The sequence below is a fragment of the Schistocerca americana genome, chromosome 6 (assembly GCF_021461395.2).
Source record: "Schistocerca americana isolate TAMUIC-IGC-003095 chromosome 6, iqSchAmer2.1, whole genome shotgun sequence".
In the NCBI taxonomy this organism is placed as follows: Eukaryota; Metazoa; Arthropoda; class Insecta; order Orthoptera; family Acrididae; genus Schistocerca; species Schistocerca americana.
In genome coordinates this window covers 585,830,208-585,857,423 of record NC_060124.1, presented here as the reverse complement: position 1 = coordinate 585,857,423, position 27,216 = coordinate 585,830,208, and positions in this window count along the sequence as shown.

Here is a 27,216-nt window from a genome sequence, read left to right as displayed (position 1 = left end):
TGTCGCTCGAAAAGATCTGAGAAGTGCTTAGCGTATACGGGACACTCTGCACTATCGGAGAACAAATATGGTCTGAAAACTTCTCACGTGGCAAGGCCAGCGGCCACTGAATAGCTTAAGTACGATTAAAGCACATACAGGAGTTGGACAAAAATTTGGAAACAGCGCGAGAAATCCACACGTGAACACAAATGCAGATGCTAGCCAAGCGCGTAGGTGGCGCTGTTGTACTTCAACACGAACGGAACCTTTGCAGTGGCCTCATACGTTTCAAGTGTCCGCCGTGGTCAGAACAGTGTTCTATGAACTTGTGAGTGCATTATGTCGGAGCTAAGTGAATCCGAGCGTAGGAAAATCGTTGCTGATCGTATGGTGGGTGCTTCGGTAACCAAGCCAACCGAAGATCATTGGTGTTTCAAGAGGTACTGTACCGAATATTTATGCCGCATATGCCAGGTGTAGAAGCATTAAACCGGAATTTCGCTGTAGATGGTGCCGGCCGTCAGTGTAGGGTCCGCGAGACCGCGTTTGCATCGCCATATTCTGCCTGTAACGGCTGATGACGAACGTCAACGCACAGTAAGCCAGGTTCCACACGTCGGTATCTGTTTCTAACATCTATTTGCATCACTGGGACACGCTGTCACTGAACAACGCTTCAGTTCGTACGAAAACGTACGAAAATGGCTCGCTGACTGGTTCGCTTCAAAAGAAGAACGGTTTTTTTCGCGTGGCATTCTGCCTGCCGGAGAGGTGTGAGAAACGTATTAATAGCAATGGAGATTATTTTGAATAAAATTGAACCGTGATTTATGTTCAAAGAATATTGCTTAAGAATTTATACTACTTACTAGCGATTCATCAAGAACATTAACACATTTAATCACACTATGTGAGCGTGGAAGTAGTTGCCAGGGAGTAACTGATGAAATCATAAGCAAATTCCCTTTTAACAAATGGTAATTTATGCACTTTAATGGTGCCTAAAGCATTTTTTAAAAGAAACAGTTACAATTTATTCAGGGGCAGAAAGAAACAAATTTTTGACTGTATGAGCTTTCTGGCTGAGAACCTTGCCGCTCCCTTTTGACACGGCCGTATTTACGACCGCTCCCAACAACCTCTGAAACACTACACTGGTTCAAATCTGCAAGACACCAGATTACTTTAAACTAAAAGTTTTAAGAATCCACACAAGCACACAAACTATGCACCCCGTAGGAGGGATGGAAATGGCACAAACACTAAAATTAAAATATCAACTTTGCCACCGAAGGTGCAACTTGATTTTAACTTCTAAGAAAAGTCACGGCGGAAGGGTCGCAACTTTATATACTAAAATGACCATTTAAATAAAAGCCCATGAAATGCAATCTTATATAAAATTATATAAGGTTGGCGAAACGAGTTAACATGCTCTACAGTACACAGATACCGCCTCTCAAGATGATAGGCAAGATCAAAACATATTTCAGGAATTAGGTCGTTACACTCCAAGCAATAAATTCGTTAACACACCGAATCCGACAAAGATGACAGAGGCAGCTACTAACGTACGGCAGATTGATAGGGAGATTACCGAACAACTCGAACCGCAGGTTGCTCTAACCCGCCCCTACTCCACAAGGGAAAAAAACGGACCACACAGTTCATAAATAACCACCTTCTCGCGGGTGGGCAAACGGAGAAGAATGGTGGGACGACCCCAAAACAAGCGGCTGGTGACCTCACCAAGAAAACAAGTAGAATTTAACAAGTAAATGAAACAACATATCACCAATCACTTAACTTCTAACAAACTGCGATTTCTGGAGAAGACCTGGCGCAGAACCACCAAATCGCTCTCCCGAACCGTCCCCTGCCAGCCGCTTCAACGGACGCAGGAAGACGCGCCGATCTCCCGTCTCACGGCGTCGCAGCCCGCACGGGCCAGACCGATGTCGTGGGTTGACTCCTGTTGCTCTCGTGTCGACCGCGAAGCCACTATCCATCGCTATACGGCGCGGCCCACTGGACTCACGTGGCGACCTCACGTGCGCCGAAGCTCAAGACAGACAAGTCATCTTGTGTCTCAGTGCGCGACCGAACATCCGATCGATCCAACCGCCAATGACCATTGCCTGAGCAAACTCGAGCAGACTGGCGGCCTAACGCGCAGACTCAGATAGAGGGAGTAAGCCCCGACCGGGCGACCACTCGCTGAGTTCTCTTACTGGCGGAGTGGAAAGACTCTCATTTATCCGAATATAAACATTGCTCCGAACGACAGACATACTAGCACTTCGGACGACAGACAGACACTGTCTCACAAATTCGGACGAGAGACAGACTAGCAAGCTGGGGACGAGAAACTGACCCAGACTCCTTGACTGGGGAGCTCATAGCGCTCCTTAAATCGACGTGAACAGCAACCTTTCCCCCTTTGCCACCAGAGGGAGACACTAAAGCTGCGATTGTCATAGCGGCGCCACCGCCAGAAACGGAGGGCGACTGCTTCACACTACGCGCTACGGCGCGCTCTTCAAAACAGCAATTTCTACCTCGGGTCAAAAATGTTGTTTATCAGTTTCAGACAACAGACGTGTAATTATTGCAACCAATTTTCCGGTTTCATACTTCTGCACCTGGTAAGGAAAGCGGAAGAACATCACCCGCTAAGTCACTACGCGGACGAAAGTGTCCGTTGAGTGATCGTGACAGACAGGCATTGAAGAGGACTTTGGCAAGAAGTAAAGAGGACGTCAGTTGCAGGAGTCACTGCGGAACTGAACGTCGTACTCGTGGAACCTGTCAGCGCCAAAACAAAGCGAAGGGAGCTCCATAAGCAGGGGATTGCAGAGCGAGGTGAAACTCCAGAACCGCTCATCAGTGCTGCAAGTGCCCGTAACAGGAAAACGTGGTGCTTCAGCCATAAAGTCTGGACTGTGGAGCAATGGAAGTCTTGTTTCTTGAGTCTTGTTTGACATTGCTTCCATCTTCTGGCCGAGTTTACGACACAAGAGAGAAATATGGCGGGGGTTCGGTGATGCTTTTGGCGGCCATATTGTGGCATTCCTTTGAGCCCCGTGGTTGCTCTGCAAGGTCACGTTGTGCCAAGGATTATGTGACAATTTCGCCTGGTCACGTCCATCCCGTGGTACAGTGTTCGTTCCCCAAGTGGTGGGTGCTGCCAGACGGACCCTGTTCGGACAGCTCGCATCGTCCAAGATTGGTTTTATGAGCACGAGGTTGATTTGTCGTATCTCCCCTGGCGACCACGATCACCAGATCACATTATTTTTGAGCTTTTGTGGTCCACTTTGGAGAGAGGGATGCGTGATCGCTAAACGACCTCCATCGGCGTAATGGAAGAATGGAATAATATTCCCTTCAAAGCTGTACACCTTCTGTATTTACCCATTCCAAGACGACTGGAAGCTGAGCTTGTTACATGAGCGTATGGGGGGCACAGGCCATATGTTGAGTATGAAACCCAACATCGCTGACGCTCCACATGCATTTCAGACGATATGTAGAAACGCCTTATACAACTGCCTACAGGAAACAGTCAATCATGAATACTGGCTGACCCCTCTATCCGGACGTGTGGAAGTGCGAGACGTTAGTACGAAGAGTTACAGAAACTGTCGCCGGGCAGCGAGGGGGACGAGGGGGTCACGGTATGCGGATGGGCCTCTGCGTTTAAGAGATAAAAGCTGACAGTAAATCAATCGACAAGGATGACATCTGCATCACTGATCACACACATGATCAGGAACACCAGAATGTGTCGCGGGAGTGAAAGAGAATGTGATATCAGAACAAGTGCTCTTCAAAGCAAAGAAAAATGGTTCAAATGGCTCTGAGCACTATGGGACTTAACTTCTGACGTCATCAGTCCCATAGAACTTAGAACTACTTAAACCTAACTAACTTAAGGACATCACACACATCCATGACCGAAGCAGGATTCTAACCTGCCACCGTAGCGGTCACGCGGTTCCAAAGCAAAGAACAATTGGCAGACAGTGAAAATAACTATTCTGAATACGCAGACGACGAAAGTGACTGCTAAACTATGACCGATGAAAGCACTATGCTGGAAAAATAATCCGTGGAAAATGGGCGCAATAACAAAACCACTTCTTTACATGCGATAGTCTTTCGTTTGTTGATCTGGGACGAGGAGACCAAACAGTGAGGTCATCGGTGTCATCGGATTAGGTAAGGATGTGGGAGGAAGTCGGCCATTCCCTGTCAAAGAAACCATCCCGAGATTTGCCTGAAGCGATTTAGAGAAGTCCCGGAAAACATAAATCGGGATGGCCGGACGCGGGTTTGAACCGTCGTCCTCCCGAATGCGAGTCCTGCGTACTAACCACTGCTCCACCTCGCTCGGTCGACAGTCATTGATTGCGGAAGTACAAACCACGGACAGTAACTTGTTCAAAACAGACAAGGTAAGCGGCGAAGAGGATGAGAAGAGAATTCCAAAGAAGCCGTTTCGAATAACGAAAAACATGAAACGGAAAAGAAGGACAATCAAATCGGCCCTGTCTCTGCGTTTTGTTTCAAAGAATTTCACGAAAGCGGCTAGAGAGCAGAAAATTCTATCCTGGGCAGGTTACCTACGGACCGACTAAATGAAGCCTGAATTCGACTACGCAAAGAGAAGTAATAATGGTGTGACGCATAATGATATAGTCGATGTAGAAATACTTGTAAAAAAATGCCAAACTTTATCAAACAACACGCAAAGGTTTCCAGGACAATCTGAGGAAAAAGTATCGAAAATACTAACAAACATGAAAGTAGGTGAAAAATATAAGCCATATACACTATGTGATGAAAACTATCCGGACTCCTGGCTGAAAATTACTTACAAGTTCGTGGCGCCGTCCATAGGTAATGGTGGAATTAAATATGGTGTTGGCCCACCTGAAGCCTTGATGACAGCTTCCAGTCTCGCAGGCATACGTTCAATCAGGTGCTGGAATGTTTCTTGGGGAATGGCATGCCATTCTTCACGGAGTGCTGCACTGAGAAGAGGTATCGGTGTCGGTCGGTGAGGCCTGGCACGAAGTGGGCGTTACAAAACATCCCAAAGATCTTCCATAGGATTCAGGTCAGGACTCTGCGCAGGCCAGTCCATTACAGGGACGTTATTGTCGTGTAACCACTATTACTGTCATCAGACGGTGTTCACAATATCGGTTTCGTTTCACACGTTGCAAGTAATCCACTCAACTAGTGGTGTGGCCAGCTGCAGGGTACAGGTGTCCGTTGGAAAAGCGAGGTGTCGTTGGCCGGCGGGGAGCGAGCTACCAGCAGTGTGGCTGAAGCGTGAATGCAACACGACCGCCTGCGAGCAGCGAGGTGTGATGTGCGAGCAGTGAGCAGCTAGGTTCCAGCAGCGCGGCTGCACCGTAAACGTACCGTTCGCATGCAGAGCACGGATGAAGATGATGTGCTATTGCATTTTGAGAACAGGCCCCAGCCAAGTATATCAGCAACTGTCACTGAGTTTGATGTTCACCATAATTCAGTACGGAATGCGTTGCATGAACAAGTGCTCACGCTTTTCATTCTGCCTGAGTACAAGACTTGCTTTTCGAGTTTGTGTCCACACGCAAACAGGACAACACAAGCATTTTCCATCGAATATGGGACACCCTGTTACTTTTATACTGGCTCTGCACTGAAATTTGAGAGGTTACTTGTGGCATGTCTTCTCACTTTTTTTTTTTTTACTTGATATCATTTTATTAATGCGCCTCAGCTGCGGCAGGCCAAGCGCCGTCATTGCTGTAAATGAAACTGGTAACGAGGACTCCAGCTTTTATTCTTGGTATTTCAACTGGTGTTGGTACATTGCTTGCTCTTCTGTCCTTGTGTGGGCGAGCTGGGAACTGTACGAGTGCATCCTGCAGTGAGTGTGCCAGAAAAGCGAGAGGTCGGGCTGGGCTGGCTTTTATGCGAATACGAGGGAGAGTGGGAGAACAACGTGTGATTGGCACCTCAGGGCAGCCGAAATGCTGCGGCTCTTGGCTATTGTATCAGGCATTAAGCGACAGCGAGAGCGAATTTGTGGAGCCAGCGTTAAACGTTTTATTGACGTTTGCCGTCTGAGCTTTGCTTGGCCGACGCCAGGTGTCAGCATTGTTTTCAGAGGTTCTCGGAATCAGAGGTCTGAAGCCACGGGACACTCGACATTTCGTTCGTTTTTGGCGGCGGTTTTCACGGCTGCTCTCGTGGGTTCTGCGAAATGCAGGGAGTTGATCGGTCAGCTCAAGAAGACGCAATATGACATCAGAGGGCCCTACTGAAAATTGGCGACGGCGACAACGATGGGTACAAGAAATAAATCGAGCTTGGTGGGACTTTGCGGAGTGCACTGAACACAGATGAACGGCGTATTTTGCCGGGGTCACATATGGCTGGAAACATTCAAGCATGGTGGGGGTCGGTGTCGGTGCACTGTGCACGAGATATGAAGTCTCCTCTGGACCGCCAGGGAAAATAGGTGTAGTGATAATGTCTCCTCCTGGAGATACTCTTGTGCAGACTTAGGAGAAAGACTGTTTCACTTATCCAGACAGAAGTTTAGATTATTTCTGGAATTTATGTAATCGTGTTTTATCTCCGGTCATTGATCATCAGAGTCAGTACAGGGGTCGGCAGCTGCACTATTGTTTATTGTCAGCACACTGCCTGAGATCTTTGTGGTAAAGTATTTGTAGTATTGGCATCAAAGGGGCTCGCAATTCTACCCTCTGCAGCATACGCTCTCGTTTTGGCGCTACAGTACCCACGATTTTTCATGTGGATTTAGTCCGCGCGGGGTAGTCCCGCGGTCTAGGGCGTCCTGCCACGGTTCGCGCGGCTCCCCCCGTCGGAGGTTCGAGTCCTCCCTCGGGCATGGATGTGTGTGTTGTCCTTAGCGTAAGTTAGTTAGATTAAGTAGTGTGTAAGCCTAGGGGACCGCTGACCCATTCATAATAGATTACCATGTTCAGTATTTCAGAATAAGTGCCCCTTTAAAAATGCTGGAAACTTCTTATTCTCAACATCATTATTTTGCGCCCTTGTTCTATTAAAGCATTATTAAGTGAACCGCATATTCCCATGCTTATTAGATAAAATAAATCTATTTTGATACTTAATTTGATTATCTTTTCCTAGTAATATGACAATATTGATTTTCTGCACATTTTTATAACTTTTGAGCACAGCGGTTGATTAGTAACTTTGTTAAATTATAGCACGTGTGCAACCCTCTTTATTATTCATCTGAAGGGTTATTTTATTAATTCTCTTAGCGTTAATTTCTCCATTGTGCATAAGGTAAGGTGGTGGTTAAAAAGCGGGGTTGAGTGAATGACCAGTTCGCATGCAGATCAGTTGAAGTGTTACGCAAACTTCTTCACCATGGCACCTCGCAAAGTAATTGTGGAAATTTTGAATACTAATTGTAAAACTGATCATAAGGGTAAAGAATTGATTCACATTTAATTTTATTTTATTCTGAATCACACACAGTGACCTCTTCGACATCCCATACTTATTCTCTATGCATTTCCGACACCTGATTGCTTAATGAAATATCTGTTGCTGTCCCCATCATAATAACTGTCGGCTCGGACAATGAATTTTTGAACACCCTACATATTAATTATTGTAGTAACATGGATGCAATCTATGCTTTGTTTCTCAAAGGCTTTCGGTGTTCATTTCGTTGAAACCCAGTCTAAAGCTTGCGTGGCCACACGGGAAGTCGTAATTCACAATCATCGTCCCGATCTGCAGTTTGGTTGGCGACTTGCAAATAGCCAAGTGCCCTGCATTCAGATCTAGATCCGGCGCGCTACATTGGTTTGCTAAAACTATCAGTGTAGTCGGTGACAATTCTAGCGGACATCATGGACATGGCGGAGATGTGGCTGACGGTTGTATAGGTTCTTATGTCTTTGGCCATCTCTTTTCTTCTGAGGCACAACAATTGCACTATTTCTCCTTCGATGTTCTGAGAATAACTTTCCATGTTATTTTTTTGTAACTTTTCCTCCGTCTTTAATCTATTCCACTAAAGTATCATCATTCCGGCGTACCTTTTCTTTCGTCATACCTTGAACACGTAACGTGTACCCACAGGACATGCGGCCTGTATTTGAAGAAGTGTCATGATGATCTCTCCATTGGCAAAAGATTCCGGAATAGTCCCCCATTCGGATCTCAGAGAGGGGACTGCCAAGGGGGAGGTTACCATGAGAAAAAGATTGAAAAATCAACGAAAGGATAACGTTCTACGAGTCGGGGCGTGGAATGTCAGAAGCTTTAACGTGGTAGGGAAACTAGAAAATCTGAAAAGGGAAATGCAAAGGCTCAATCTAGACATGATAAGGGTTAGTGAAGTGAAGTGGAAAGAACACAAGGATTCCTGGTCAAATGAGTACAGGATAATATCAACAGAAGCAGAAAATGTTACAACAGAAGTAGGATTCGTTATGAATAGGAAGGTAGGGCAGAGGGTGTGTTACTGTGAACAATTCAGTGACCGGGTTGTTCTAATCAGAATCGACAGCAGACCAACACCGACAACGATAGTTCAGGTATACATGCCGACGTCGCAAGCTGAACATGAACAGATAGAGAAAGTGTATGAGGAGATTGAAAGGGTAATGCAGTATGTAAAGGGGGACGAAAATCTAATAGTCATGGGCGACTGGAATGCAGTTGTAGGGGAAGGAGTAGAAGGAAAGGCTACAGGAGAGTATGGGCTTGGGATAAGGAATGAAAGAGGAGAAAGACTAATTGAGTTCTGTAACAAGTTTCAGCTAGTAATATCGAATACCCTGCTCAAGAATCACAAGAGGAGGAGGTATACTTGGAAAAGGCCGGGAGATACGGGAAGATTTCAATTAGATTACATCATGGTCAGACAGAGATTCCGAAATCAGATACTGGATTGTAAGGCGTACCCAGGAGCAGATATAGACTCAGATCACAATATAGTAGTGATGGAGAGTAGGCTCAAGTTCAAGACATTAGTCAGGAAGAATCAATACGCAAAGAAGTGGGATACGCAAGTACTAAGGAATGACGAGATACGTTTGAAGTTCTCTAACGCTAGAGATACAGCAATAAGGAGTAGCGCAGTAGGCAGTACAGTTGAAGAGGAATGGAAATCTCTAAAAGGGGCCATCACAGAAGTTGGGAAGGAAAACATAGGTACAAAGAAGGTAGCTGCGAAGAAACCATGGGTAACAGAAGAAATACTTAAGTTGATTGACGAAAGGAGGAAGTACAAACATGTTCCGGGAAAATCAGGAATATAGAAATACAAGTCGCTGAGGAATGAAATAAATAGGAAGTGCAGGGAAGCTAAGACGAAATGGCTGCAGGAAAAATGTGAAGACATCGAAAAAGATATGATTGTCGGAAGGACAGACTCAGCATACAGGAAAGTCAAAACAACCTTTGGTGACATTAAAAGCAACGGTGGTAACATTATGAGTGCAACGGGAATTCCACTGTTAAATGCAGAGGAGAGAGCAGATAGGAGGAAAGAATACATTGAAAGCCTCTATGAGGGTGATGTGATAGAAGAAGAAACAGGAGTCGATTTAGAAGAGATAGGGGATCCAGTATTAGAATCGGAATTTAAAAGAGCTTTGGAGGACTTACGGTCAAATAAAGCAGAAGGGATAGATAACATTCGATCAGAATTTCTAAAATCATTGGGGGAAGTGGCAACAAAATGACTATTCACGTTGGTGTGTAGAATATATGAGTCTGGCGATATACCATCTGACTTTCGGAAAAGCATCATCGACACAATTCCGAAGACGGCAAGAGCTGACAAGTGCGGGAATTATCGCACAATCAGCTTAACAGCTCATGCATCGAAGCTGCTTACAAGAATAATATACAGAAGAATAGAAAAGAAAATTGAGAATGCGCTAGGTGACGATCAGTTTGGCTTTAGGAAAAGTAAAGGGACGAGAGAGGCAATTCTGACGTTACGGCTAATAATGGAAGCAAGGCTAAAGAAAAATCAAGACACTTTCATAGGATTTGTCGACCTGGAAAAAGCGTTCGACAATATAAAATGGTGCAAGCTGTTCGAGATTCTGAAAAAAGTAGGGGTAGGTTATAGGGAGAGACGGGTCATATACAATATGTACAACAACCAAGAGGGAATAATAAGAGTGGACGATCAAGAACGAAGTGCTCTGTACATCGAGGAAGCAATGACGGAAATAAAAGAAAGGTTCAGGAGTGGAATTAAAATACAAGGTGAAAGGATATCAATGATACGATTCGCTGATGACATTGCTATCCTGAGTGAAAGTGAAGAAGAATTAAATGATCTGCTGAACGGAATGAACAGTCTAATGAGTACGCAGTATGGTTTGAGAGTAAATCGGAGAAAGACGAAGGTAATAAGAAGTAGTATAAATGAGAACAGCGAGAAACTTAACATCAGGATTGATGGTCACGAAGTCAATGAAGTTAAGGAATTCTGCTACCTAGGCAGTAAAATAACCAATGACGGACGAAGCAAGGAGGACATCAAAAGCAGACTCGCTATGGCAAAAAAGGCATTTCTGGCCAAGAGAAGTCTACTAATATCAAATACCGGCCTTAATTTGAGGAAGAAATTTCTGAGGATGTACGTCTGGAGTACAGCATTGTATGGTAGTGAAACATGGACTGTGGGAAAACCGGAACAGAAGAGAATCGAAGCATTTGAGATGTGGTGCTATAGACGAATGTTGAAAATTAGGTGGACTGATAAGGTAAGGAATGAGGAGGTTCTACGCAGAATCGGAGAGGAAAGGAATATGTGGAAAACACTGATAAGGAGAAGGGACAGGATGATAGGACATCTGCTAAGACATGAGGGAATGACTTCCATGGTACTAGAGGGAGCTGTAGAGGGCAAAAACTGTAGAGGAAGACAGAGATTGGAATACGTCAAGCAAATAATTGAGGACATAGGTTGCAAGTGCTACTCTGAGATGAAGAGGTTAGCACAGGAAAGGAATTCGTGGCGGGCCGCATCAAACCAGTTAGTAGACTGATGACCAAAAAAAACCTTGAATTACTTCATGTTGGTACAACGCAGATTCAATCACTTCCTAGGTACCGTGGTTTTCATCATATACTATTTGCATTTGCTTTATCTCCATGACCATACAGATATTTAAAGATGTCTTCGAACGCATGTACAACATTCTCTCTCTCTCTCTCTCTCTTTCTCTCGTTAGTTACTGTGCGGTCTGTCATCACATATGTTAGGGTGGTGTCCGTCCAACGTAAGTTTCTGTTTGGCATCGTACATATACTTGCTGTTTTCCACAGTTTCCCTTATCACATTTTCATCATACTTTCTTACATCGTCTCTAAGACTTTTCGAATTATAATGTTTCATTCAGCATACTCTATTACGCCCCAAATATCATTTGTTTGAAAGTCTCGATTTCTCTTTAAAGCTACGTCATCGCATTTTGTGTTTTATTTTCCTCTGTTCTCTTCATACCAGCAGTATACTTTCGTGAGCATCTGTATAACGTTGATTGTCTAAGAGGTTCAAACTGTTTCTCAACGTAATCTGGTGTACCTCCTATTAAAATAATTAAATTATTATAGAAAAGAATGTATCGCGAACTGGAAACAAGTATGGGAAAGCGAATAAAGCAAACGAGAATGTTACACGAACTGGCACAAAGTGATGATGAACTGGTTTTCCAGATTTCCGCTTTGCACGTGATTCGTATCGAACATTAGTTTCGAAACTGCGTAGGATGCTTTTACGGCTGGTGCGTGTGCAGAGGTTTCCCAACTCAGGCAAAGTACCGTGCCGGCTTACGTGTCGCTTGAGGGGGACCGACACGCCCTGTATTTGTTGCACAATAATCTTGTACAAATACATAGCACGAGTGTGCGAGGCCGTGAACAACAGAATATCGTTGCTCGGTATCGACCGCCGGGACACGTCGGCTACGATTCTGCCTTCGTAGTGAACGTGTTGGCACTCGGCAACGTGCAGTTCGTACGTACTGGGATTGAGTTCTTTGTCTGCAAAACACAAGCGGAAATTTTGTAGAGCGGATGAAATAAATCTGAAAAGCTCCCAGTTAACATTTCAATGGAGCAGTGGCCCATTCACTGCAGCGTAGATTCGCAAACCACAACAGCGACTAATTACAAGTTAAACAAGTAAACTGCGCATTTGCGCTGTTTTCTGCGCCTCCCCATACTGTAACAACTGTAGCAAACGAAATAAAACAATTATTTGCGTATTACTGATCGAAAGCTTACATGATCTTATGTCCGTGGTGTGACGACTGTTGCAAGAAACAAAAATCATGTACACTCACTGGACGGCTGACTCAATCTTACTTGCCAATCCTAAAGACTGCTACGACTAAAATAAACATTTCTGCTTACTGTCATGACACAATTACTTTCAGTTTCCTCTGCTATTGTGGACAACGCAGTATGTGGCGCTTCCTGAACAATCAGGAGGATAGTTCTCGAAGTACGGCATGGTAATTTAATATACAGTACTTCCACCAGCACAGTACCTGATCTTTTTTCATTTACTTTATTCAGTTTTTTTCACAAAATCATTGGGAGGTAATTTCTGTCGGTCTGAGCAGGAACTGTCGTCTTCTGCGCAAAACTTCCCGTTACACGGCACAATATATTGCGCAATGTACACTGATCAGCCAGAACATTATGACCACTTATCTAATAGAGCAGGGGTCTCCAAACTTTTTAGTCCGCGGGCCACATTGACTCCTCCACGAAGTCATCTACTTAGTGGGATAAAAGCACCCTAGCTCTCCATGATCACCGTAATGTAAGGCTAAAGGAAAGATGAAATCGCAAAAATCTAAGGTTGCGGGAAGAGCTAGCACTGAAACGAACTAAGATTTTTATTTAATTACATAATTTTGATTGGTGGACATACCTGACCGAAATTCTGGCGTATTTTATTCTGGCGAATTTCACCGACAAAAAAGTATGCAACTGCACATCCTTCGCGAAAGCGTCCTGTAAAGTTAACGAACTCTCAACATCATTGTTAGCAACACTATTACTGCAAGACGTAACAGAGGTAGAGTATGTTAACGCATTGTTATTTCAAGTGGCGCAACAATAAGTTTAGTTATGTAGTGTTGTAGCGAGTAGCAGAGCCAATGTCGCGGTGCATTGGTCGCGATAGGCCTCGAAACTCAATTGTTGGCAGTATAGGTACCACCTCAAATATTTGGCGGGCCGGATACCGGGGATGTCCGGCCAGCTAACGTGGGTCGGTTTGCTGGCCCTCGCGGGCCGGTTTCGGCCCGCGGGCCGTAGTTTGGAGACCCCTGTAATAGAGAGTATGCCCACCTTTGGCGCGAATAACAGCGAGACGCTTCGTGGCATGGAAGCAGTGAGTCCTCGATGGTTATAATGTTCTGGATGATCAGTGCACTGCGCAATATATTGAACGAGACTCTGTATTTTTAAAGCTCTGCAGCCACCTTCAATAATATTGCGGAAACCGTCGATACAGCTCTCAGACGGTCAATATTACTGGCCAATACTCAGTATTGCACAGTAAATATTGACCGTGTGAGGCGCCCCTTCGGCCCGGGATTCCGAATGCATTCACCAGCCTCCGCTGCGTCTGCGAGCCGCTCAGCCGCTGTTTGGCCCCCGAGTGTGGTGTCAGCTACGGTCAGCCGCCACCGGCCGCTTCGTGGAGTGCGAACGTGCTGGCATCAGTAGCTGGGGCCAATTCTACCACACCTCCAAGACACACGTGGGCGGTCCTGAAGCGCAGTCTCAAGCGTCAGGGGTTGCTTCACTGCGCCAAGAGAGAAATACACACTACACTAGATACAGCAGTTAGTCTTTATACTATGTCTTTTTATGCCACAGACACCTTTCGCTGAAGTTCCAGCATCATCAGTGGGTTCTTTGTTCTATTCTATAAAACAGGGAAAATGTTTTTACTATTTGCACACATATAAATTTGAATTTTTAACAAAGTATTTACATATTTGAACAACAGACAACATTTTGTACGCGTACGAGGTGTGGCTAGAAAAAAACCGGACTAGTACTGGTGAAACAATAAAACGAATTCAATAGGGCTGAAAGTCGCGTGGCCTGTCACGTGACTCTCGCTCCGCCTACTGCTCGAGTTTCATCTGCCTCCTGCACTCAGTCTGCCCGTGGCGTCTCTTTTAAGTAGTTGACGTTTTGTCTGTGCGTCGGAAAATGTTGAGTGTACAGAAAGAACAGCGTGTTAACATCAAATTTTGTTTCAAACTAGGAAAATCTGCAAGTGAAACGTTTGTAATGTTACAACAAGTGTACGGCGATGATTGTTTATCGCGAACACAAGTGTTTGAGTGGTTTAAACGATTTAAAGATGGCCGCGAAGACACCAGTGATGACACTCGCACTGGCAGACCATTGTCAGCAAAAACTGATGCAAACATTGAAAAAATCGGTAAACTTGTTCGACAAGATCGCCGTTTAACAATCAGAGCAGTGTCTGAGTTAACAGGAGTTGACAAGGAAAGTGTTAGGCGGATTCTTCATGAAAGTTTCAACATGAACAAAGTGTGTTCAAAAATGGTTCCAAAGTGTCTCACAATTGAACAGAAGGAACGCTGAAGAATGATTTGTTCTGACATTCTGGAAAACATTGAAAGTGATCTCACCTTCTTACAAAATCGATGCATTGGAAAACTCCTGGTTCTCCACGACAAAAAAAAGCACGAATGTCAAAATCGAAATTCAAGGCAATGATGATTGTTTTTTTTTGACATCAAAGGGATTGTGCACATTGATTGGGTACCAGAGGGACAAACAGTGAATCAGCGTTACTACATTAGCGTCCTGGCTACCTACGTGAGCGAGTACGGAGAAAACGGAACGAGTTGTGGAGAAAAAAGTCATGGATCCTTCACCAAGACAATGCCCCAGCTCACAGTGCGTTGTCAGTGAAGACGTTTTTGGCAAAACACAACATTCCCATCTTAGATCATCCACCCTACTCACCTGATTTGGCCCCCTGTGACTTTTTTCTTTTCCCTAAAGTCAAGTCAGCTTTGAAAGGAACTAGATTTGAGACTGTTGAAGCAGTAAAAGAAAAAGCGACGGAAGTAATGTATGGACTTACCGAAAATGATCTGCAGCATTGCTATGAACAGTGGAAAATTCGTATGGAGCGGTGTAGAGACCGAGGAGGAGAGCACATTGAAGGAGATAACATGAAGTTGTAAATAATTGTAAATAAATGTTTTTTCCAGCATCAGTCCGGTTTTTTTCTAGCCGCACCTCGTATACAGCTTGTTACCACTTACCTCGGATTTCTTGGCTTTTATGAAATTCTGTTTTGTGTGTTTCTGTGTTTACTTGCCGTAACAGCAAACAGCATGAGATGACGTCACATCAACTGCTTCTAGACTCTGCTCTATAACTTAACGGTTACGTTCAGAGCAAATAGTGTTCACTATATTAAAGATGCACCACTTTCGAATTATCCTGCCTTCCAAAATATTCGTGACTTTTACCGTCAAGAGACGACGAATGCGGAGACCGCTGTGTGTGTCTTTTAGCGCAGTGCTTAGGCTCAAGCGTGGATAGCCAGGTTTTCGCTTCCAGGACAAGGGAGGCATATTTCTCTGTCCCCCCCCCCCTTTCCTAACCCCTCTAAATATTACCTTAGGTCATCCACATATTTCACGGACTGCAACATCTACGTTTGTAATATTAATAGAAATCAAACACACAAAACGTCTTAAACTACCTACTAATGACTCGTTCACATCTCTACTTAGTAAGACATTTGAACGTAACATCCGTGGTTGGTAGTAGCGAAGGCGAAAGGTCGACTTCGTTCTATTCGGTGAATCTTTGGGAAAGTGTAGCTCATCTATAAAGGAAACGGTGTATAGAACGCTAGCGCGACACAACCTTGGATACTGTTCCAATAGATTTGTTTTTGGAGAGAGTACGCCTTGACCAAAACACAATATTTCCTTTTATGCCCCACACACGTTTCGCTGAAGTTTCAGCATCGTCAGTGGGTTCTTTGTTCTCTTCAATAAACCAGGAAAAATGTTTTTCCTACTTGAACACATATAAATTTGAATTTGTAACAAAGTATTTATATATTTGAAAAACAAATTTTGTGTACGTATACACCTTGTTACCACTTACCATGGATTTCTTGGTTTTAATGTAGCTGTTTTGTTTCACAGTTTGTCACGTGCAATCATATGAGACTTAACGTAAAACAGCTATTCACTTCGAGAATTTACGACTGGGCATGTTATGGTAATGCCCACCGTCAACTTACACTATGTAGAAGATTGTGTGTTTGTGTGTGTTTTGCAATATGTTCATTTGCTTTTGCTGGTGTCCCCGTTATCTTATTGCAGGTTTCACAGTGAAGATAATGGAGATACCAGCAAAAGTAAGTGAAACATACTGCAAAAACACATACGCACACTATTCCGCATAGAATTAGTTATTGATAGGCACAACCATAACATGCTCAGTCGTAAATTTTCGAAATAAATAACTGTTACTGAGCGAGGTGGCGCAGTGGTTAGCACACTGGACTCGCATTCGGCAGGACGACGGTTCAATCCCGCGTCTGCCAATTCTGATTTAGGTTATCCGTGATTTCCCTAAATCGCTCCAGGCAGTTGCCGGGATGGTTCCTTTGAAAGGGCACGGCCGGCTTCCTTTGCCTGTCCTTCCCTAATCCGATTAGACCGATGACCTCGCAGTTTGGTCTCTTCCCTCAAACAATCCAATCCAAATAACTGTTCCACATTAAATTCTACACGACTGCAAATGAAAAACTGTGTAACAAAACAACTACATTAAATTACACAAAATGTAGGAAATCCACAGCATTTCTAACAACGTGTATGCACAAAATTTTTTCTGTTTTTCATAGATATAAGTAGTGTGTTAAAAACTCAAATTTATTTTCGTGTAAGCAGTAAAAAGTATTCTTCCTGTTTTATATAAGATAACAAAAAACTCACTGATGATGCTGAAACTTCATCGGAACATGTCTTGGGAACAAAAAGAAAAAGAAAAATTGTGTTTCGGTGAAGGCGGACCCTCTTTTTGAAGGCAGACGCGAAAAGTTTCATCCTCAAGTTGCTACTGTTCAAATGTTTGGGATCGCCACGAGATCGGCTTAAAGAAAGACATCGAAGCGACTCAGAGGCGTGCCGCTAGATTTGTTGCCGGTAGGTTCGATCAGCGCTCAAGTGTTGTGGAGATGCTTCATGGACTCAAATGCGAATCCCTGGAGGGAAGACGACGCGTTTCTCGCGAGGCACTATTCGGGAATTTGGAGAACCGGCATTAGAGGCCGACTACAGAACGATTCCAATGCCGCCATCGTAAATTTAGCGTAAGGACCACGAAGATAAGATGCGAGATATAAGGGCTCGTATGCAGGCAGATGGACAGTCGCCTTCCCCTCGCTCTACTTGCTAGTGGAACACGAAAGGTGTAGGTGCGATGTTGTCCAGAGATCGCCATTCCACACCAGTGTCGGCAACGCGAATTCATGTCACGGACTTTAGTGAGGACACGGTGCAGTCCGCAACAACCAACGGTAGGCACTCCAGAAAATCACGCTTCCCCCTTAGCATAGCAGCGCTGAGCTTAAGATGGTATCGAGAACGCATGAGTTCAGCGCCAATTCGTGACCTAATCTGAAGGAGTCAGAATAGTAGTGCAGCAACAACGCGTTGTTACAGATTCGGATGAACTTTTACTGTTGTAAATGTCGAACATTGTACCTCAAGAGAACAGTTCGCTACTTAGTGCATCAAGTGATTCCTTCGTAGTCAATGCAGTTATAAATTATCAAGTTACCCCGTAGCAAAGAAGTGCGTCAAAGTCAAGTAAACCTTTCATTCATTAATACAGTAAAGTGAACATATATTTCATGTCTTCTACCTTGGTTGTCCCAGAGCAATCACAGGACTCACAGTTATTGCCTGACGATTGTAGATACGTCTGATGACAATGAAAGGAGCTGACTAGCAGTGGTACAATGTACCCTCCGTCGTGCACCGTACGGTGGCTTCCGGTGTGTGTATGTAGATGCAGACGTAGAAGAAACAGCGACTGAGAAAATGAAATGTTGAAATGTATGTTAATTCGCAAGGGACCAAACTGCTGAGGTCATCGGTCCCTAGACTTACACGCTACATAAACTAACTTATGCTAAGAACAACACACACACCCGTGCCCGAGGGAGGACTCGAACCTCCGGCGGGAGAGGCCGCGCAATCAGTGACTTGGCGCCTCAAACCGCGCGGCCATTACGCGTGGCGCGACTTAGAGAAATACATCATTTAAAAAGCATTCTTTCGAAAATTTTCGAACGACGTATTTCATGCAGTTAATTTAAGAACTACAATAATAGCTAATAAAACTGTTACAAATTGGAGTAAGTCATAACCTGCGCAATACAGAAACAAAGTGAGCACTCGCTGTCATTTAGCGTTTCACTCAGTACCACGACTGTGAACACAGGTGTGACGGCTGTGGTTACGCGAGGCTGGGAACAGCGGCTGAGATGCTGCTCCTCTCAGTCGTTTCCTTGGTGGAGGGTCCTTCCTGTTCTGACGCGCCTTACTCGGCTCCTTGCAAGTGGTTCGTGGGTTCCACTTGTGGACTTGCGCACCACGTCGGATTCGTTGTCGGTATCTGGTACGGTCGTCAGTCCACGTTGGCAGGCCCTCTCTCAAGAACAGAAAGAGTTTCAGAGCGAGCATCAGGTTACGATTGACTGGGACATGGCAAAGGACTGCGGTGGAGGACGAATGGGTAGCTTTGAGAGAAGCGTAGTAGATACCCTTGGTTAACAAAGGAGATATTTAATTTAACTGATGAAATTAAAAGATACAAAAATGCAGCAAATGGGGCAGGAGAAACGGAATACAAACGTCAAAAAATGACAGTGACGAGGAAGTGCAGGTATGCTTATAGGACAAATGCAAGGATTTAGAAGGATATTTCACGAGGCGAAAGATAGATGCCGCTTACAACAAAATGAAAGATGCCTTTGAGAAAAGAGAATTACTTCTATGAATATCAAGAGCTCAGACAGAAAAATAGCCCTACGCAAAGAAGGGAACGCTGACGGCGGAAGGAGTATGTAGACGGTCCTTATAATGGATTTGAACTCGAGGGTAATATTAGAAACAATATTATAGAAATGGAGGAGGACGTAGATGAAGATGACATTAGAGATATGATACTGCGAAAAGAATTTCACAGAGCACTGAAAGACCTCAGTCGAAATAAGGGCCCAGGGTATACGAAATTCCGTTAGCAGGACTGATAACCTTGTGAGGGCTCGCCATGATAAAACTGATCCATTTGGTGTGTAAGATGTATGAGACAGGTGAAATACCCTCAAACTTCAAGAAGAATGTAATAATTACAATTCCGAAGAAAGCAGGTGCTGTCCGCAGCTCGTGGTCGTGCGCTAGCGTTCTCGCTTCCCGCGCCCAGGTTCCCGGGTTCGATTCCCGGCGGGGTCAGGAATTTTCTCTGCCTCGTGATGACTAGGTGTTGTGTGATGTCGTTAGGTTTAAGTAGTTCTAAGCCTAGGGGACTCATGACCATAGATGTTAAGTCCCATAGCGCTGTCAGATGTGAATATTACCCAACTATCAGTTTAGTAAGTCATGGTTGCAAAATACTAACACGAATTCCTTACAGAAGAATGGAAAAACTGATACAAGCCGACTTCGGGGAAGATCAGTTTGGTTTCTGCAGAAAAGTAGGGGAATACGAGACAGTACTGACCCTCCGACTTACCTTAGAAGATAAATTAAACAAATGGAAACCGGCGTTTTTAGCATTTCTGGACTTAGAGAACGTTTTTGATAATGTTGACTCGAATATTCTGAAATTCTGAAGCTAGCAGGGGTAGAATACAGGGAGCGAAAGGCTACGTACAACTTTTACAGAAACCAGACAACAGTTATGAGTCGAGGGGAAAGTAGCGGTTGCAGTCTATCGCCGATGTTATCTACATCTACATGTACACAGATGCTCCGCAAGCCCCGGACGGTGCGTGGTGGAGCGTACTCTATACCACTACTAGTTATTTTCTTTCCTGTTCCACTCGCAAATAGAACGATGGATAAACGACTATCTACGTGTCTCTGTATGAGCCATAATTTCTCGAATGTTATCTTCGTGGTCCTTACGCGATGTGTATGTTGGCGGCAGTAGAATCGTTCGTCAATCAGCTTCAGATGCCGGTTCTCTACATTTTCTCAATAATGTTTCTCGGAAACGTTGCCTTCCCTCCAGGTATTCCCATCTGAGTCCCCGAAGCATCTTCGTAACACTTACGTGCTGTTACGGGCAACAAATCTGGCAGCCACTTCTGAATTGTTTCGAAGTCTTCCTTCAATCCGACCTGCTACGGATCCCAAACACTTGAGCAGTACTCAAGAAGAGGTCGCACTAGCGTCCTTTATGCGGTCTCCTTTACAGGTGAACCACTCTTTCCTAAAATTCTCTGGAATAAACCAAAGTGGACCATTCGCCTTCCCTGCCGCAGTTCTCACGAACTCGTTCCATTTCATATCTCTTTGCAACAGATTGTCATAATGCATACGAAGTGTATTTCCTGTGCAAACATACACTTTCTAAATGGAACAATGCCTTTTGACATCAACAAACAAAAAAAGTAGCGTAAATTAAAATGCAGGAATGTTTGTTGCGGGATTCTACTACGACTCGTTTACGAGTTATCGTATTTTGTAAAGTCCCTACACCAACACTTGTACAATAGCTATTGTAGCACAGACTAAAGAACAGTACAAGTGCATAACTAATTACGTGGATTCTAACCAGTAACAAGATAATTGACCATTCCAGTTTGTGTTCAAAATGACCACCGGCAGCAGTGATACACGCTTCCAGTCTGGTATGGAGGCACTGCTGCTCACGTGCTAGCATTTCAGAGGAGAATTTGAAGAGACCGCAGTAATACGTCATTGCATATCACCGGGTCTAGTTCGTATGTCCTTCTGGACAGCGTCTTTCAGCTTTCCCCACAGAGAAACGCCTACATGCGTCAAATCTGGGATCGATTTGGCTAAGGTACAGGTCCTCTACGTCCAGTCCGGCGATTTGGAAAGAGTACGTGAAAGCATCCTCTGGTACTTCATGCACTGTGGGCTGAGCAGCCATCATGTTGGTACCACAGGTTCCTCCTAGTCTGTAGAGAAACGTCTTCTAGCATCCGTGGATGATGGTCTGTTACGAAGTTGCGATATTTGTGCGCGTTCAGTGTCTCGTCTACGAAAAACGGGCCTATGAGCTGATGGTTCACCATCTCATACCACACGTTTACAATCCATAGACAGTGATGTTCCACCTGACTAAGCCAACGGGGATCTCCAGCAGACCAAAAGTGCATGTTTTGGCGGTTTACCTGTCCGTAATTGATAAATGTTGCTTCATCACTGAACAAGATACATGATACATCTGGAGTTTCCTAACGCAGTCCCCATGTACAGAACTTCACAAGATTCTCATAATTGCTTCCATGCAGCTCTTGATGGAGAAAGATGTGACAGGGATGGAACATATGTCTAAGGAGAATGCGCAGGACACTCGCGTGAACCATGCCACTTCGTCATGCGATTGCGAGGAAGCTAAAGTGAGGATCAACTGCAACAGGTGCAAGAACATTAATTTCCTCCTATTCTGTCATCACTTGTTTCCTTCTGTCGCGTTGTCCGCGTGTTACACTACCACTTCCTTGGTTGAACAGCTTGATAAATAATTGCCCAGATGGTTGGCTTGTATTGGGATATCTTGCCGCATAGACAGTAGAAGAACAAACTGCATTCCTCCTACAGTTTCCATAAGTCATTACCGTGTCAGCTTTTTCTGTACTGGCATGTCCTATCGTTCACTTACGACCTGTTGCTTCGACTGTCATACACTGAGTGACTAGCAAATCAGAATGGACTCAAGGATCACACAAGCACACCATATGCAAATGTAACAACACCGTACCTAGCAACAATGCAAATTGTCATTGTAAAAACTTTTCAAAATGCGAGACGTAGTAAACGACTCTCACTAGACTCGTCTAACAAACAAGGCGTCGGATGTATGGGTATACCAGACGCCTTCGGTCCACTGTCATGGATCGTCCTACCTGGAGTCCCTACTTGGCCCCAACCGGTTTTGAACTGTTTCCAGGAACGTAAAGAACCATTCGGAGGACCTCATTTTGTTAGTGGTGAAGCGGTGCTAGGAGAGATGAGTTGTGGCTGCGTCAACAAAGTCAAATATCGCACAGTGATGGAATCAATAAACTGGTCTGCAGTTAGGACAAATATGTTCGTCACCAGGCTGACTACGTTGAGAAATAAATGTGTAGGTGTGGGGAACAAAGTTAGTTTTGTTTAAAAAGCTTTAAGATTTTTCGCATAAGAAATTGAGAGGCATCTTTTTACAGCAAGCTGTCGTATATATACACTGATCAGCCAGAACATTATGTACGCCTACCTAGTTGCTGGTATGCCCACATTGGCACGGATAACGGTGGCGGCGCGTCGTGGCATGGAAACAATGAGGTCTTGGTAGGTCGCTAGAGGGAGTTGGCACCACATCTGCACACACAAGTCACGTAATTTCCTTAAATTCCGGGAAGGAGGGGGGGGGGGGGGAGGAAGCATGAGCTCCGACTCCACTACAATCACATCCCAGATGTGTCCAGTCGGGTTCGGATCTGACAAGTCTGGAGGCCAGCACATCAATTGGAACTCACCACTCTGTTCCTCGAACCACTCTATCACACTCCTAGCCTTCTGGCATGGCACATTATCTAGGTGAAAAATGCCACTGCTTTTGGGAAACATGATCGTCACGAAGGGTGCACATTGTCTGCCCCAGTGTGCGATACATAATACTAATTATTCGAGACCTTTTTCTGGAAGAGCGATATTGTCATACTGAACGTACATTTAATTTCAGCGACACTCTCACGAGAAAGGTTGTGCGTCTTATTTAATAGCATTTTGACCACAAATTTGGGATATGGTTTTTGTTGTATTTATTTTCGGAAATTTTTGTGTTTCCTGATATTAAAAAATATTTTCACGACTGAATGTTTACTTGTACTGTTTTTCGAAATACTGCCTGTCACGGGAAAATAACCAGTGCTCAGTAGATGTTGCGCAACAGGAATGTTATATCTGTAGCCGATACTTCTTGGCTGTCATGGTGTTTAGCACGAACTCCACTGCATCGATTGATGTCCATTTGAATGTTTCTCAGAGCATAATGAAGTATCCGTCAGCTTGTCTCCGTCCCACATACAGGTGTCAAGAAGCTGTTGCCCTGCAAGACGAAGAATTCGCGGCCTTCCAGCGGCATAATGAAGAAGGTATCGGGATTCAACAGGCTATACAACACTCTGTCGTTGCACGTAGGTCCAGTGCCGATGGTCACGTGTGCATTTCAATCGTAGTTGCTGATGTGACACATGCATGGGTCGTCGGCTGCAGAGACCCATCGTTAGGTCACAATGTATATATATGACCTAATAGATAGTGTCGGAAGTTCCATGCGGCTTTTCGCGGATGGTGCTGTAGTATACAGAGAAGTTGCAGCATTAGAAAATTGTAGCGAAGTGCAGGAAGATCTGCAGTGGATAGGTACTTGGTGTAGGGAATCGCAACTGACCCTTAACACAGACAAATGTAATGTATGGCAAATACATAGAAAGAAGGATCCTTTATTGTATGATTACATGATAGTGGAACAAACAAACACTGGTAGCAGTTACTTCTGTAAAATATCTGGGAGTATGCGTGCGGAACGATTTGAAGTGGAATGATCATATAAAATTAATTGTTGGTAAGTCGGGTACCAGGTGGAGATTCATTAGGAGAGTCCTTAGAAAATGTAGTCCATCAACAAATGAGGTGGCTTACAAAACACTCGTTCGACCTATACCTGAGTATTGCTCATCAGTGTGGGATCGGTACCATATCGGGTTGACGGAGGAGATAGAAAAGATCCAAAGAAGAGCGGCGCGTTTCGTCACAGGGTTATTTGGTAACCGTGATAGCGTTACGGAGATGTTTAGCAAACTCAAGTGGCAGACTCTGCAAGAGAGGCGCTCTGCATCGCGGTGTAGCTTGCTCGCCAGGTTTCGAGAGGGTGCGTTTCTGGATGAGGTATCGAATATATTGCTTCCCCCTACTTATACCTCCCGAGGAATTCACGAACGCAAAATTAGAGAGATTCGAGCGCGCACGGAGGCTTTCCGGCAGTCGTTCTTCCCGCGAACCATACGCGACTGGAACAGGAAAGGGAGGTAATGACAGTGGCACGTAAAGTGCCCTCCGCCACACACCGTTGGGTGGCTTGCGGAGTATAAATGTAGATGTAGATGTAGGACGAATCGGTGCACTGTTTGTTAAGACACACTTGTCCCCTTCCCAGCATTGGAGTCTGATGTAAGATCCGCCAACGTTCGCCGTCTCTCCTGTTTTGCCAGCCTGCGCAGCCGACGACGTCCAACTTGTGTAACGATGGGTGGCCGCCCAATCCTACGACGTGTGGACGTGGTTTCACCTTGACTTCGCCACATGCTGAAGAGACTCACCACAGCACTCCTCCAACACCCGGCGTGTCGTGCAGTTTCCGATACGCTCGTGCCGAGCGTGCGAGCCGTCACAGTCAGCTCTCAGTCAAACTCAGGTAGATCGCGCGCCTTCTCCATTCTGTTCACCGACAGCACGCTCTCTGATACTGCTTGCACCGTGTATCTGTCTGACTAGCAGTCATACATCGCCAAGTGTCGTTACTATCGCCTGGACAGGGTTGTATCGAGAGTAGGCCGGTGTTCCGGCAGATCAATATACACGGTGGTCCATTGATAGTGACCGGACCAAATATCTCACGAAATAAGCATCAAACGAAAAACCCACAAAGAACGAAACTTGTATAGCTTGAAGGGGGAAACCAGATGGCGCTATGGTTGACCTGCTAGATCGTGCTGCCACAGGTCAAACGGATATCACCTGCGTTTTTTTAAAATAGGAACCCCCATTTTTATTACATATTCGTGTAGTACGTAAAGAAATATCAATGTTTTAGTTGGACCACTTTTTTCGCTTTGTAATAGATGGCGCTGTAATAGTCACAAACGTATAACTACGTGGTATCACGCATAATTTCGCCAGTGCGGACGGTATATGCTTCGTGATGCATTACCCGTGTTAAAATGGACCGTTTACCAATTGCGGAAAAGGTCGATATCGTGTTGATGTATGGCTATTGTGATCAAAATGCCCAACGGGCGAGTGCTATGTATGCTGCTCGGTATCCTGGACGACATCATCCAAGTGTCCGGACCTTTCGCCGGATAGTTACGATATTTAAGGAAACAGCAAGTGTTCAGCCACATGTGAAACGTCAACCACGACCTGCAACAAATGATGATGCCCAAGTAGGTTTTTCAATTGCTGTCGCGGCTAATCCGCACATCAGTAGCATACAAATTGCGTGAGAATCGGGAATCTCAAAAACGTCGGTGTTCAGAATGCTACATCAACGTCGATTGCACAAGAGAAATTACGGGACGATGACAGATTTTTTGCACGCGTTCTATTTAGCGACGAAGCGTCATTCAGCAACAGCGGTAACGTAAGCCGACACAACATGCACTATTTGGCAACGGAAAATACATGATGGCTGCGACAAGTGGAACATCAGCGACCTTGGGGGGTTAATGTATGGTGCGGTATTATGGGAGGAAGGATAATTGGCCCCCATTTTATCGATAGCAATCTAAATGGTGCAATGTATGCTGATTTCCTACATAATGTACTACCGATGTTACTACAAGATGTTTCACTGCATGACAGAATGGCGATGTACTTCCAACATGATGGGTGTCCGGCACATAGCTCCCGTGCGGCTGAAGCGGTACTGAATAGCATATTTCATGACGTCCCCGGATTTCTTTCTGTGGGGAAAGTTGAAGGATATTTGCTATCGTGATCCACCGACAACGCCTGACAACATGCGTCAGCGCATTGTCAGTGCATGTGCGAACATTACGGAAGGTGAACTACTCGCTGTTCAGAGGAATGTCGTTACACGTATTGCCAAATGCATGGAGGTTGACGAACATCATTTTGAGCATTTATTGCATTACTGTGGTGTTTACAGGTAATCACGCTGTAACAGAATGCGTTCTCAGAAATGATAAGTTCACAAAGGTACATGTATGACATTGGGACAACCAAAAAAAGTGTTCAAACGTACCTACGTTCTGTATTTTAATTTAAAAAACCTACCTGTTACCAACTGCTCGTCTAAAATTGTGAGCCATACTTTTGTGACTATAACATCGCCATTTATCACAAAGCGAAAAAAGTGGTCCAAGTTAAACATTCATATTTCTTTACGTACTACACGAATACGTAATAAAAAATGGGGGTTCCTATTTTTAAAAAAACGCAGTTGATATCCGTTTGACCTATCGCAGCGCCATCTAGCGGGCCAACCATAGCGCCATCTGGTTTCCCCCTTCAAGCTAGACAAGTTTCGTTCTTTGAAGTTTTCTCATTTGACGCTTATTTCGTGAGATATTTGGCCCGGTCACGATCAATGGACCACCCTGTATAGGATGAACATTAATAAAACCGACAAACTGCAGGGATGGTTTCCGGACTGGAAGTGAAAGAAAAATTGTTCGCACGGTAGGTTGCGCTGACGAATGACGGTCCCTCTGACCAAGTGCCGTGTATTCCTTGTGTGTTGCAGGCTGTGTGACTAATGCAGCTTACTGTAAGCAGGAGAATGGTCTGGTATTCATGTCGGAACCAAGCCGAGATGGTGTTCGTGTACGACCAAGCAGAACCAGACGGAAACGGGGGCGTTTGTATGGTCATGAGTCCTTTAATACAGGCGAACGTGCTGGGAGGCGGCTGACTGTGCTTACGTTCGTCTGTCAGAAAGGACCCGTGATGACATAAAGGCCCAAAAGGGGCCTGCAGTGTTGTGTGCTGTGGTTGCCGTCCGTGAGGTTATTTGTTTTGACATAGCCTTGCTGCCTCTCGACCGTTTCCATCTGTGTGGTCCTAGACAAACACCATTTCGACTTGTTACCAACATGAATACCACACCATT